Source organism: Cetorhinus maximus, chromosome 8 (genome assembly GCF_964194155.1).
Source record: "Cetorhinus maximus chromosome 8, sCetMax3.hap1.1, whole genome shotgun sequence".
Lineage (NCBI taxonomy): Eukaryota > Metazoa > Chordata > Chondrichthyes > Lamniformes > Cetorhinidae > Cetorhinus > Cetorhinus maximus.
The window spans coordinates 67,321,992-67,337,411 of NC_135886.1; the positions used below are offsets into that span (position 1 = coordinate 67,321,992).

Below are 15,420 nucleotides of genomic sequence, written 5' to 3' on the forward strand. Positions count from 1 at the left end.
ATGCAGTTGGTAAAACGGAGTTATTTAAAATCCCAGAGGGAAGCTTTAAACTACTGTCATAATCAATAATTTTAAGTGTTATGTTTGAGATGCGACTCTAAACTCAGGAATCAGACCTCTAGTTCTTGAGGCTTTACATTAACTAATTGAAACATTTTATTAATTTAAACATGTTAAAATATATATACACATGGCTACAAATTATTACTATCATAACTTTTAACAAGTTCCCAAACTAATCTCCATTATAGCAACAGCAACTGATAGACTTAACCAAACACCAGGCAAAGCATTTTCACCTTACAAATTCAAAATGAGGTTCTTTGCACTGTGGAGCCAGTTGGAGGCTTGCAGCTGCCTTTTGATCTTACATTGCCTCTGCTTTGTACACTCGAAAACTACTGAAGTTATACCTACCACTGCTGATTGATTGTTAATTCTCATTGTATCAACAACCTCTTTGAACTTTACCATTTAACAATGAAATCCCATTCATTGAACCAATTTTATTAGTAATATAGACATATGGCTTAGTATCTGTTAGAAAGGCGTCAAGTTTTCACCCCACTTCTTGAATGCTCTATTCAAAAAAATGCAACTGCAGGCTATCTCTCTTCCATACCAAAACTAGTACCTTTCAAAGCACCCAGACTAGTTGGTTTTAACGTAATTAAGACCGACCCATGGACCAAACCTCTATTTTAAAAGAAAAATATTTTCCAAAATATTATATACATTGATAGCTTCATGACACACATCTAGTCGTGAATGGTGGTGGACAATTAAACAACTCACTGGAGGAGGAGGAGGCTCCACAAATATCCCCATCCTCATGATGGAGGAGCCTAGCACATCAGTGCAAAAGATAAGGCTGAAGCATTTGCTACAATCTTCAGCCAGAACTGTCGAGTGGATGATCCATCTTGGCCTCCTCCAGAGGTCTCCAGCATCACAGCTGCCAATGTTCAGCCAATTCAATTCACTTCACATGATATCAATAAACGGCTGAAGGCATCGGATAGTGCAAAGGCTGACAATATTCCGGCAATAGTACTGAAGACTTGTGCTCCAGAACTTGCCGCGCCCCTAGCCAAGCTGTTCCAGTGCAACTACAACATTGGCATCCACCCGGCAATGTGGAAAATTGCCCAGGTATGTCCTGTACACAAAAAGCAGGACTTGGCCAAATTTCTACCCCATCAGTCTACACTTCATCATCAGTAAAGTGACGGAAGGGATCATCAACAGTGCTATCAAGTGGCACTTGCTTAGCAATAACCTGCTCACTGACGCTCAATTTGGTTTCCACCAGGGCCACTCAGCTCCTGACCTCACTACAGCCTTGGTTGAAACACAGACAAAAGAGCTAAACTCCAGAGGTGAGGTGAGAGTAGCTGTCCTTGACATCAAGGCAGCATTTGGCTGAGAATGACATCAAGGAGTCCTAGCAAAACTGGAGTCAATAGGAATTAGGGGGAAAAACTGCCTGCTGGTTGGAGTCATACCTAACACAAACGAAGATGGTTGTGGTTGTTGGAGGTCAATCATTTCAGTTCCAGGACATCTCTACAGGAGTTCCTCAGTGTAGTGTCCTAGGCCCAACCATCTTTAGCTGCTTCATCAATGACCTTCCCTCCATCATAAGGTCAGAAGTGGGGATGTTCGCTGATGATTGCGCAATGTTCAGCATCATTCATGACTCCTCAGATTCTGAAGCAGTCCATGTCAAAATGCAGCAAGACCTGGACATTATCCAGGCTTGGGCTGACAAGTGGCAAGTAACATATGCACCACACAAGTGCCAGGCAATGACCATCTCCAACGAGAGAGAATCTAACCATCAACCCTTGACATTCAACGGCATTACCATCTCTGAATCCCTCACTACCAACATCCTGGGGGTTACCATTGACTACAAACTGAATTGGACTAGCCATATAAATACTGTGGCTACAAGAGCAGGTCAGATGCCAGGAATCCTGTGGTGACTCCCCAAAGCCTGTCCATCATCTACAAGCCACAAGTCAGGAGTGTGATGGAATACTCTCCGCTTGCCTGGATGAGTGCAGCTCCATCAACACTCAAGAAGCTTGACACCATCCAGGACAAAGCAGCCCGCTTGATTGACACCCCATCTACAAACATTCACTCCCTCCATCACTGACGAACAGTGGCAGCAGTGTGTACCATCTACAAGATGCACTGCAGGAACCCACCAAGGCTCCTTAGACAGTACCTTCCAAACACACAACTGCTAGCATCTAGAAGGGCAAGGGCAGCAGACACATGGGAATGCCACCACCTGGAAGTTCAACTCCAAGCAACTCATGACCCTTACTAGGAAATATGTCGCCATTCCTTCACTGTCGCTAGGTCAAAATCCTGGAACTTCCTTCCTAAAAGCACTGTGGGTGTACCTACTCCACATGGACTACAGTGGTTCAAGAAGGCAGCTCACCACCACTTTCTCGAGCAATTAGGGATGGGCAATAAATGCTGGCCTAGCCAGCGATGCTCTCATCTCAAGAACAAATGTTAAAAAAGCTACCAAATGTACCCACTGGCCTGTAACATGCTTATTAATGGTCACTTCTGTTTCTATCAGAAACACTGAGCGATGACCTTGTCAGAGCCATGATCCTTGTCATAGCCATGTTCATGACTGACAGAGGCCAATCCTTGCAGCTCATGTCAATGCAAGCGTTTCTCAGGGCAGGGGCCTGGCACATCCATCTACTGCTTCATCAATGATTTTTCCTCCATCAAAGGGTCAGGAATGAGTTGCTTGCTGATGATTCTATAATGTTTATCTCAATTCTGATAATGAAGCAACCCGTGCCAGTCTTCTGCAGGACTTGGACAATAAACTGACTTGGAATATCAAGTCGCACATAATATTCAAGCTATAAGTATTAGTTAATAACTATATCCAATAGGGAAAGGCCCAAGCATCATCCCTTGCAATAATAAAAAGCCTAATCACCTTCAATGACACTATCACTAACCAGTGCTCCAACAACATTCAATTATCACTAGGATCACTCTGGGATGAGCAACAAATGTTGGCCTTGCCAGCAATGCTCACATCCCATGAAAGAATTAGAAAAACAATCTATTGACCAAAAGCTTAACTGGATCAGCCATATCAACATCATGCCAATACGAGCTAATCAGAGGCTGGGTATTCTGTGATGAGTGGCTCTCTCTTGATCTGCAAAGCCTCTTTACCACCCCACCTGGATAATTGGACTAACCTGAGCCTTGTCCTCGCAGGTTTTCTAGATGTGGATGTGGCCTAGCGAGCAGCCACCTCCAAAAAATAGGTTTAATTATTTTTAATTGATGTGGAGCCAGGAAAAGCTGAAATGTTCTTCCTTGCTCCAAACCATGTTTGATTGCCACTGTTGACTTTCTCCCTCCCCCAGGGACATATCTGTAGGCCACGGGAGACAAGGCGGGTGGTGCAAACTTGATTCCTGTCAAGTGAGCTGCCTGTGGAGGCATGGTGGATGCTGGTTTGCCTGCCACGATCATTTAGTTTGGATCAATTTTGGGATTCCATCTTTGGGCAAAACGATTGGGTGCTTGAAACCTAGCCTTGTTGAATTTCTAGGCTGAAACCTTTGGCAATGTCACAGGAGATCTGCTAATACTTTCAATATTTTAGTTTAGCTTTGCATGGAAAAACCTATGCACATATTTAGCATACATGCTATGATAGCTGATCACACTGATTAAATATGGGGGGCAAATACATTAAAAATTTGGTTAATTCAAGGAAAGACTTTTATATATAAGAACATACTAACTGAATGAAATGCACTATCCAGTTAACATATTGAGCGCCCTCTGCTGTATCAGCACAGACTGAACAAGCTCTTTTAGTCCTGCTGTGCAGCTAAATTAGATGAGCAGTTGCTTTAATACTGACAGGAATATCCAACCTCCTCTTCAGGGTACATGTCCTTAATAGATAACCTCTGGTCTGAAGGTTTAGCATATCCAGACATCCTCCCTAACTACTCACTCTTACTGACCAGCTACCAATTCACAAAGCTTTCACTCCTCACTTTTTTCAGTGAACTTCTCCAGCTGTCAGACATACTGGAGCACCTAAGTATTTCTTGGATAGGTTTGTCAATTTCTCCACAGTCTTGAAGGTGCAAAGGCACCTAGTTCACAAAAAGTATCCCCTGTATGGCACTTGATTGACATTAATTTGGTAGTCTTGTTAAGTTATGCAATGCAAGGGTGAATAACTGGTGCAGTAGCAGGTGTTCTACTGAGCAGAGATTGAAGTTGTCCATTTGTTGTTTAATCAGGGTAGAGGGGACATGAGACTGAACTAAATTACCATGTCAGGCTCATTTGCACTTTCTCTAATAAACTTTCAGTTTACGTAATGGTCACCTTGTTTTACATGGAAGATAAGAATTGTTAGGTACAGAGAAAAAGGCCATTTGGTTTAACAAGGCCTCAACAATACCCTCTTTGAAAGATCAAAGTCAGAAGCCTGGTTCTCAACAGTCTCCCATCTTCCTCCAGATATTTATCCATTTGTCACTCGAACCCAATAATTCTCTTGACCTGATGTTCTTCACTGGTAACTTATCCCACACTCTAGCTATGCCTAATTTATTTTGTTATTCCTATAACGTCAGGGTTGTTTTGCATGTCTCCGCAATCTAATTATTTCAATTTTAAATGCTATCAATATAACATGTAAAGTGATCCTGTATTCACAGTTCCCATACTCTCCCTTTAGGAATAACATAATTAGACTTTGAACTATTCACAGTTTTCCAATAAAATGACAGTCTAGAATTTATAGGGAAAATAATGGCCAGCAATGGGATGCTTAAATTGGATGAACTGAAAATTCATGCAGCATAAGGACCAGATGGAATGTTAGGATATTAGAAGAAATGAGGAGTGTGTAGTGCATGTGACCAGAGGGCTGGAATACAATGATAGCCATTTCAAATTTTAAAAAGGAACAGAATCATAATCCTGGGAATTGTAGGTACACTAGAAAATCTACAGCATTGACAGGGGGAAAAATATTGGAGTCTGTAGCAAAGGAAACAGGTCAAGGATATATACTGAGACTAAAAAAAGACTTGCAATTGTATAACATCCTATCATGTCTCAGAAACATCACAATGTACTTCACATAAAATGAATTACATTGAAGTGCAGTGATTGTTCTTGTCATGTAGGCACATCTAGTAGCCTTTTTACACAGAATGATCCCATGAATGGAAATAAGATGAATGACAAGTTATACATTTTCCAGCGATATTGACTGAAAAAAGAATACTGATCAGGTTGTATTTTGAATCATGCAAGCAGATCTTTGGTATCTATTTGGACAGATAGGTAGTACTGGAGTTTCAGGAAGATTATGTACTCAAATTCTGGAATGTAGTCTAAATATACAATTTTCTGACTCAGCAACATCACTGCAACTGAGTACAGTTGACTCAGACCAAATCCAAATCCAAAACAAAAACAAAAATACCTGGAAAAACTTAGCAGGTCTGGCAGCATCTGCGGATAGGAGCACAGTTAACGTTTCGAGTCTGAATGACCCTTCAACAGAACTAAGTAAAAATAGAAGAGAGCTGAAATATAAGCTGGTTTAAGGGGGGTGGGACAAGAAGAGCTGGATAGAGGGCCAGTGATAGGTGGAGATAACCAAAAGATGTCACAGACAAAAGGACAAAGAGGTGTTGAAGGTGGTGATATTATCTAAAGGAATGTGCTAATTAAGGGTAGAAAGTAAGACGAGCAAGGTACAGATAGTCCTAGTGGGGGTGGGGTGGAGGGAAGGGATCGAAATAGGCTAAAAGGTAGAGATAAAAAAATGGATGGAAATACACTTAAAAATAATGGAAGTAGGTGGGAAAAGAAAACTCTATATAAATTATTGGAAAAAACAAAAAATCCAAATCCATTCTGAAAGTTTTTGAATGGCTTTGCTTGTCTAAAATAATGTTTCCAATTCTGAGAAATTAGCACCATTGATTGGTGAAAATAAAATGGAAATTATAGGGCCATTTTTTTAAAATCACTGCAGAGTTTGCAGAATGCTCAATGTCCAGATGCTAAGGATAGGAAAAAAAGAGGCCAAAGTCTGTTATGTCAGGTCTCAGCCCCCAATACATTTCCTCAGGATTCCTGGGGTTTTTCTAAATCATTGGACATGGGTTGGCAAACACGGCATTGCTAGGGAATTTTCTTTTATTCATTCACGGGTTGTGGGCTTCGCTGGCTAGTCCAGCATTTATTGCCCATCCCTAGTTGCCCTCGAGAAAGTGGTGGTGAGCTGCCTTCTTGAAACTCTGCAGTCCATGTGGTGTAGGTACACCCACTGTGCTGCTAGGAAGGGAGTTCCAGGATTTTGACCCAGCGACAGTGAAACAATGGCGATATATTTCCAGGTCAGGATGGTGAGTGACTTGGAAGGGAACTTCCAGGTGGTGGTGTTCTCATCGATCTACTGTCCTTGTCCTTCTAGATGGTAGTGGTTGTGGTTTTGGAAGGCGTTTCTATTGAGCCTTGGTGAATTCCTGTGGTGTATCTTGTAGATGGCACATACTGCTGCCACTGTGTGTCGGTGGTGAAGGGAGTGAAGGTATGTGGATGTGGTGCTAATCAAGCAGACACCATCTTTGTCCTGGATGGTGTCAAGCTTCTCGAGTGTTGTGGGAGGTGCACTCATCCAGGCAAGTGGGGGTATTCCATCACACTCCTACTTGTGCCTTGTAGATGGTGGACTGGCTTTGTGGAGTCAGGAGGTAGGTTATTCATTGCACGGTTCCTAGCCTCTGACATGCTCTTGTAGCCACGATATTTACATGGCTAGTCCAGTTCAATTTCTGGTCAATGGTAACCCCCAGGATGTTGACAGTGGAGCATTCAGTGATGGTAATGCCATTGAACATCAAGGGGTGATGGTTAGATTCTCTCTTGTTGGAGATGGTCATTGCCTGGCACGTGTGGCGCGAATGTTACTTGCCACTTGTCAGCCCAAGCCTGGGCATTGTCCAAGTCTTGCTGCATTTGGACATGGGCTGCTTCTGTATTTGAGGAGTCTTGAATGGTGCTGAACATTGTGTAATCATTAGCAAACATCCCCACTTCTGACCTTATGATGGAAGGAAGGTCATTGCTGAAGCAGCTGAAGATGGTTGGGCCGAGGACACTACCCAGAGAAATTCCTGCAGTGATGTCTTGGAGCTGAGATGACTGACCTCCAACAACCACTACCATCTTCCTTTGTGCTAGGTATGACTCCAAAGAGCAGAGACCTTTCCAGTTTTGCTAGGGCTCCTTGATGCCACACTCGGTCAAGGGCAATCACTCTCACCTCAGCTCTTTTGTCCATGTTTGAACCAAGGCTGTAATGATGTCAGGAGCTGAGTGGCCCTGGCTGGTGCCAAACTGGGTGTCAGTGATCAGGCTATTGCTAAGCAAGTGCCGTTTGATAGCACTGTTAATGACCCCTTCCATTACTTTAATGATGATCGAGAGTAGACTGATGGGGCGGACGTTAGCCGGGATAGATTTGTCCTGCTTTGTGTGTACAGGACATACCTGGGAAATTTCCAACATAGCTGGGTAGATGCCAGTGTTGTAGCTGCACTGGAACATCTTGCCTAGGGACGTGGCAGGGTCTGGAGCACAAGTCTTCAGTGCTATTGCTGGAATATTGTATGGGCCCATAGCCTTTGCACTATCCAATGCCTTCAGCCATTTCTTGATATCACGTGCAGTGAAATGAATTGGTTGAAGAATGGCATCTGTGATGCTGGGAAACTCCAGAGGTGGTCGAGATGGATCATCCAAATGGTACTTCTGGCTGAAGATAGTAGCAAATGCTTCAGCCTTATCTTTTGCACTGATGTGCTGGGCTCCCCCATCATTGAGGATGGTGATATTTGTGAGCCTCCTCCTCCTCCAGTGAGTTGTTTATTGTCCACCACCATTCACGACTGGATGTAGCAAGACTGCAGAGCTTAGATCTGATCCGTTGGTTGCGAGATTGCTTAGCTCTGTCTATCACAACAGTATATACTGCTTATACTGTTTGGCACGCAAGTAGTCCTGCGTTATAGCTTCACCAGGTTGACACCTCATTTTTAGGTATGCCTGGCGTTGCTCCTGGCATTCCTGCCTGCACTCTTCATTGAACCAGGGTTGATCCCTTGGCTTGATGGTAGTGGTAAAGCGGGGAATTTGCCATGTCATGAGGTTACAGATTATGTTCGAGTACAATTCTGCTGCTGCTGATGGCCCACAGCACCTCAAGGATGCCCAGTCTTGAGTTGCTAGATCTGTTCAAAGTCTATCCCATTTAGCACGGTGGTAGTGCCACACAACACGATGAAGGTACCCTCAATGTGAAGATGGGACTTTGTCTCCACAATGGCTGTGCTGTGGTCACTCCTACCGATACTGTCATGGACAGATGCGTTTGTAGCAGGCAGATTGGGAGGATGAGGTCAAGTATGTTTTTCCATCTTGTTGGTTCCCTCACCACCTGCCGCAGACTCAGCCTAGCAGCTATGTCCTTTAGGACTCAGCCAGCTCGGTTAGTAGTAGTGCTACTGAGCCACTCTTGGTGATGGACATTGAAGTCTCCCACCCAGAGTACATTCTGCGCCATTGCCACCCTCAGTGCTTCCTCCAAGTGGAGTTCAACATGGAGGAGCACTGATTCATCAACTGAGGGCGGGCAGCACGTGATAATCAGCAGGAGGTTTCCTTGCCCATATCTGACCTGATGCCACGAGACTTCATGGGGTCCGGAGTCGATATTGAGGATTCTCAGGGCAACTCCCTCATGACTATATACCACTCTGCCTCTTTCACTGCTGGGTCTGTCCTGCCAGTGGGACAGGACATACCCAAGGATGGTGATGGTGGTGTTTGGAACATTATCTGTAGGGTATGATTCCGTCAGGGTGACTATGTCAGGTTGTTGCTTGACTAATCTGTGAGACAGCTCTCCCAATTTTGGCACTAGCCCCCAGATGTAAGTAAGGAGGACTTTGCATGGTTGACTGGGATGAGTTTCCTGTTGTCCTTTCCGTTGCCTAGGTTGATGCCAAATGGTCCGTCCTGTTCATTCCTTTTTTGAGACTTTGTAGCGATTTGTTACAGCTGAGTGGCTTGCTAGGCCATTTCAGAGGGCATTTAAGAGTCAACTACAATGCTGCGGGTCTGGAGTCACATGTAGGCCATACCAGGTAAGGGCGGCAGATTTCCTTCCCTAAGAGACATTAGTGAATCAGATGGATTTCCCAACAATCGGCAATGGTTTCATGGTCGTCATTAGACTTGTAATTCCAGATTTTTATTGAATTCAAATTCCACCATCTGCTGTGACGGGATTCAAACCCAGGTCCCCAGAGCATTGCCCTGGATATCTGGATTATTGTATCTGGTGTTTACATAGAGTAGATAGCACAGAAACAAGGAATTAGTCCAACTGATCCATGTCAGTGTCTTTTGCTCCACACTTTTATTCCTCTTTCTCTCATGATCTTATTTAGCTTCCCTTAAATGCATCAAATGTGTAATTATTGCTAATAATAGTTACCATTGTATACTTATTCCAATGAAAGCCATTTGAACTCTATCATTTTATGGAATAACTTATAGTGAGAATATCTATTCCCCAACGCTATTGATTTTCTTGAAAGTCTTGCATCTGTCACTTTACACCTGAAACAGAGCTCCCAGTCATTGTTGACTACTTCCCTGAAGCATATGAGAGGGGCCTTTCACTAAACACCCAGAAAGTTAAGGTCCTCTTCCAACCAACTCCCACAGCACAGCATCTCCCCACATCGATTAAGATCAATGGTGAGATCCTGAAATATATGGACCATTTTCCAAACCTTGGGAGCTTCCACTCAATGAAAGCAGACATAGACAATTAAATTCATCATCGCCTCCAATGTGCCAGCTCAGGCTTTGGCTGACTGAGGAAAATAATACGAGGACCAAGATTTCAAACCTGAGACAAAGGTTGTGAGTTACCGGACAGCAGTGATTCATGAGCAGCTGGCCATTTAAATCACCAGCTGCCTCCACTGAAGTGGCATTTTGGAAGGCCAGGAGTGCGGAATTCGGAGTGTGCAGATTATAACAGGTAAGAGGAGGTCTGAACTTGATGGATTCTTATGGATAACCAGTGTATCCCTTTGGAGAGGTAAGGTACCTCTTTGGAAAGTGTCCCAGGACAACTTTGGGAGAGGTAAAACACATGTTGGGAGAGTTAAAGCACCATTTGGGAGAGGTAAGGCACCCTCTGGGGCTGTAAAAAGTGGACATGATTATGCACTTTTTATGCACAAAATCACTGAAATTATAAAGCTTTCAAAGAGCTGTCCAGCTGTCAAGGAAATGTTTGGCTATCAATAAAATGTTAAGGAGCTGTACTGTTAGCAAATCTGTCAAAGCTATCCAGGAACTATCAAACCTTTCAAAGCTGTCAAAGCTATCCAGAAAGTGTCAAAGCTGTCAAGGTACTGTCCAAGGACACTGGGTAAGTTAGCATGGAGGCATGGGTTGGCATAAGTTGCCTCTATGTTGGCATGGGGTACGGAGAAATGGTGGTATGGAGAAATGGGGATAGATAGAGGGGCACAAAGTTGGCATGGGGTGAGGGGCCATGGGGGTGGGTAAAGGGTAACTAAGTTGGCAAAGGGGTGTGGGGCCATAGGGGGTGGGTGGGTGGGGGCATGGGTTAGCATAGGTTGGCGTGGATAGGACATAGGCAGTGTGTGAGGGGGTGACAGGTGAAGGATGAGAGCTAGAGGGATGTTTTTGTTTTATTATGTTTTATTTATTTCAACACTGTGCTGGGGCACAGAAGCAAACCTTCCGCCCAGCCCGCCGCTACACCTGACAACCTGTGGATTCCTTCTGGGGTTACCCCCGTCACCCCACAACAAAACATACCACCTGTGGGCAGCCATTTTAAAAGGTTAGGTTTGCTGAGCTGGAAAATCTCCTGATTCGGTGAACTGACCCCGGGATGAAAATTTGGGCCTTGGACATCCTACAGCAGGCACCTCAAAGCACTGGAAAAGTACCACCTGTGCCTTCACAAGATCCTCCAAATCCAGTGGCATGAAGGCAGTGCAAAGGCAATGTTCTCTCCCAAGCCAACGTGCCCAGCATTGAGGCATTTTTGTTTCATGTTTGTTTATGGGATGTGAGCATCGCCGGTCCATCCCCAATTGCCCTTGTACAGAGGGCATTTAAGACTCACCCACATTGCTGTGGGTCTGGAGTCACATGTAGGCCAGACAGCAAATTTCCTTCCCTAATGGACATAAGTGAACCATTTGGGTGTTTATGACAATCGGCAATGGTTTCACAGTCATTATTAGACTTTTTAATTCCAGATTTTTATTGGATTCAAATTCCATCATCTGCCGTGGTGGGATTCGAACCCGGGTCCCCAGAGCATTATGCCTTGGTTTCCAGATTACCGGTCCAGTGACAATACCACTACACCATTGCCTCCCCACATTGCTTGTACGCCTGACACCAGACTCCTGAAGCAATTGCTCTTCTAGGAACTTGGCCATGGCAGGATATTCCCAAGAGGACAATGGAATTGCTTTAGGGATCTTGTCAAAGCATCCCTGAAGAAGTTAAACATCCCTGTCGTCTCAGGTGAGTCGCTGGCTTGTGACTGACCGAAATGGTGAAGGTTCATTTAGAAAGGCACCAAACAAATCGAGAGAATTTGTCAGATACATAAATAGGTGAAGTTGAGGCATTGAAGAGAGTGCACAAACCTCTCAATGGCTCATCTACCCGACCCTCTCGGTTCCACTTGCCCCGCATATGTCTTCATATCATACATTGGATTTACCTGCCATCTCAGCCATTGAACTGGAGTGGAAGCAAGTTATTCTCAATCCCAAAGGACTACCCAAGAAGAAGGTATCTGAAAGCATTATACTCTAGGGTGCCACACCTCATGGATCATATGCCTACACAGCTAAAATTCATGACTGGCCAAAATGAGGACTGAACCTATTAACTCATCAACAAATATTGAATAGGATCACCAATAGCTTTAAATACCAACAAGAAATGAATAAAGCATCAGAAAACTGAACAAAAAGTTGTTCACGTTACTTTAATAAGCTTCCAATTTTGAATTAGCAAATAGCAGCAGGAAGCAATCATTCCAAAAATATTGGGACATCAGTATGAGGTGTCAACTTGAACATCCCCGAGCTGAAAACTTTGTGGTAATTTCACAGCATTTATGAAAAAAAACTTAAAAATAATCAGTTTTACAATAAAATGCGCATTTTTACTCAGTAAGAGTTTCTTGTAATCTTTGTAACCCCATCTGACTCCACCCCTGTCTCAGCTCCTCTGCTGCAAAAACCCTCACCCATGCCTTTGTTACCTCTAGACTTACTATTCCAACCTACTCCTGACTGGCCTCCTATGTTCTACCTTCCATATGATTGAGGTCATCCTAAACACTGCTGTCTGTGTCCTAATTCAGACTAAGTCTGTTCACTCATCACTCCTGTGCTTACTCTGGTTCCTGCCTTAACTTTAAAATTCTCAACCTTATTTTCAATTCCCTCCATGGTCTCATCCCTCCCTATCTCTGCAATTTCTTCAAGCCCTATAAGTTATGTGTGCTCTTCTAAATCTGGTTTCTTGAACAGCCCCAATTTTAATTGCTCAGTTATTGGTGGCTGTCTTCAGCTGTTAAAGTGCTAGGCTCTGGAATTCCCTCCCTAAACCTCTTACACGTAATGACAAATTGCTGGAAAACATTTTCTCAAAGAACTCTGTTCATGTTTCATTAGCCTGCAAAAGCTCAAAGTAAAGTACCCAAATTAGGTGCCTTACATTTAAAATTCTCATCCATCTGTTCAATTTCCTCTATGAATTCAGCCCCTCTCTATCTCTGCAAGCTCTCTCCAATAACTCAGCAATCGACCAATCTCATTCCAGCCAATTTCATCACTCTGCTTAGACCTTAAGTTCTGGAAATCCCTTCCTAAACCTCTCCATCTCTCATCTTTGAAAATGTTCCTTAAAATTATCTCTTTAACCAAACGAATGTTGGTTGGGGCACCAAGCGGAATCTTCTGCTCTTCTTCAACTAGGCCCACAGGAAATTTGGCATTCACTAAACTGGTAGTCAGGGCCTTGGTGTAGCAGTTTGTCTAAAAGACAGCACCAGCAACAGTGTAGCACTCACTTTGTGCTACACCACAATGCTAGCCTATATTTTGTACTCAAGACTTGGAATGGAGCTTTAACTTCTCTTGCTGAGAGGCGGTGAGTTCCACAACTCAGTTAAACAGATAATGGTGGACTGATTCCTGCTTGAGCAGAGAATGGAAAGCAGCAGATTCGAGTAGATCTGGTCTGAGTGGACACAACTGGGGTAGGCAGACAGTTGGCTCTAAGTATAGGATGGACTATGTGTGATTAAACCTTTTCTGAACGGCTTTTGTACGTGAATCAAGCAAGTTGGGCAGATTGCATGGTTTGTGCTTGTACATATGTTCACTGACACCGGCAGGACCTTTGTAAAAGGAATTGTTGGAGGAAGTAATATTTTTATATTGCTCTTAAAAACAATAAAGAGGATGATTTTCATGGTCTACTCAAAAGACAAGTGATGAAACCCAAGAAACATTTGAGACTGCGGTGTGATTGACTGACTGATACAAATCATTGTTGGGAGCTAATCTTGCACAACTCTGAGGGGTTGGAAACTGCGTCAAACCCCTTGGGAGTTATGCTGGTCATGAAATGTATTTTGTAAATACCAAAACTATTGCAAATTTATTGAGACACCTCAGAGTGCAACATGCTATATGGGGAAAAGTTGAATTTTATTGCACTTTCTGTAATATTCAATATGAATGGTTTTGGAATGTACTTTTACAAATTTTATTCATAAAATATATTTTGAGGGGAAAAAATGGCCCAGAATTTACTGCCAACATAACAATGTGTTTAACAGTGCACACCGTCATTAACGTGTAAATCTCAACCAACCGCAATTTGTGGTGAGGGACACTCCTCCCTTAGCCTCAGGGAATCAACAGCTCACTGCAAGTTTCATGATGCTGCACTTGCACATTAATTGCCAATTAAACTTGAAACTTGAAGATTTATGATCCTGAAATTCTAATCAACCAGAAAGGTAGCAATTTAAATTGTATAATTGCAATCCTACAGGTAATAAATTGTTGTCAGAGCTTTTTCAAAGTTTACATTTTAAAGATGTTTTGTTTTCTTACTTGTCCTGTCTCATTTTTTCTCTGTTAATCCAATCTTTCGTTTCCTTTCTATTTCTTTCTATACCTAATTTGAATATAATTCATCCTATTTCCTTCTCCATTGTTTCTGTTTCTTTCTCCGTTGCTGTTCTCCTTGGGGAGGAGAGTATTAAGAGGAGATTTGATAGAGGTTTTCAAAATCATGAGGGGTCTGGACAGAATAGATAGAGAGAAATTGTTCCCATTTGCAGAAGGGTTGAGAACTAAAGGACACTGATTTGGTGATTGGCAAAAGAAGCAACAGTGACATGAGGAAAATCTTTTTTATGCAGTGCATATTTAGGATCTGGAATGCTCTGCCTGAGAGTGTGGTGGAGGCAGATTCAATCTAGGCCTTCAATAGAGAATTGGATAATTATCTGAAGCGAAAATAAATGCTGGGCTATGGGCTAAAGGCCAGAGAGTGGGACCAGTTGAGTTATTTTTCAGAGGGCTGGTATTGGCATGATAGGCCTAATGACGTCCTTCTAATCCACACCATTCCATGATTCTATAATTCTTAATCTCATTGTTTAAGGAGATGAACTGTTGATTCCATTAATCACCAAGATTCCAGATGCACCTTTAGCAAGCTTGTCCCGCCATTATCAGTTCACACAATTACAGGGCATAAATATTTCGACTTGAAGAGTGAGGGATAAAGTCTACCTGGTGGGGCATGCTGCAAGGTGTCCCGTCCCAGCAAACTTTGGGCCAATATTTCGCCAAAACAGTGAGACCCTTCAACCCATCTACTCACGTGCGAACCCTTCCTCTTCCGGCACCTTTGAAGTGTCTAAAACCTCTAAGCAGCCTGCGTTGTGAGATCAGTTGGGAAATTGCCTATCTGAATGCATCTTCGGAATTTGGTTCAGGCTGAGTGATGGCGAGGTAGTAGACGGACGCAATTCTCTGCCCAATCTCCGTCTCCCCGGCTAGCTCCTTCACAGGCTGATGAAGATTCAGGTCACGTCGCGCTTTGCTGTGGACGCGCATTGCTCGTTTCCGCGGCACGTTCCTGTATCCCCCCCCCCCCCTTGCAGTGAAAGGAGTAGCGGTGGTGGGAGAGGCAGCGGTCGAACCGGTT

At 43.4% G+C, this 15,420-nt stretch overlaps 1 long non-coding RNA gene across 1 annotated transcript in view; it reads right to left on the minus strand.

Moving 5' to 3' along the window:
* Positions 1–15,125, minus strand: part of LOC144683294 (uncharacterized) — a 75,260-nt gene extending 60,135 nt beyond the window's left edge. The window contains exon 1 of the long non-coding RNA XR_013577224.1: positions 15,094–15,125. This is a non-coding gene — a long non-coding RNA (uncharacterized LOC144683294). The remainder of the gene's footprint in view (positions 1–15,093) is intronic.
* Between the last annotated feature and the right edge of the window lie 295 nt (positions 15,126–15,420).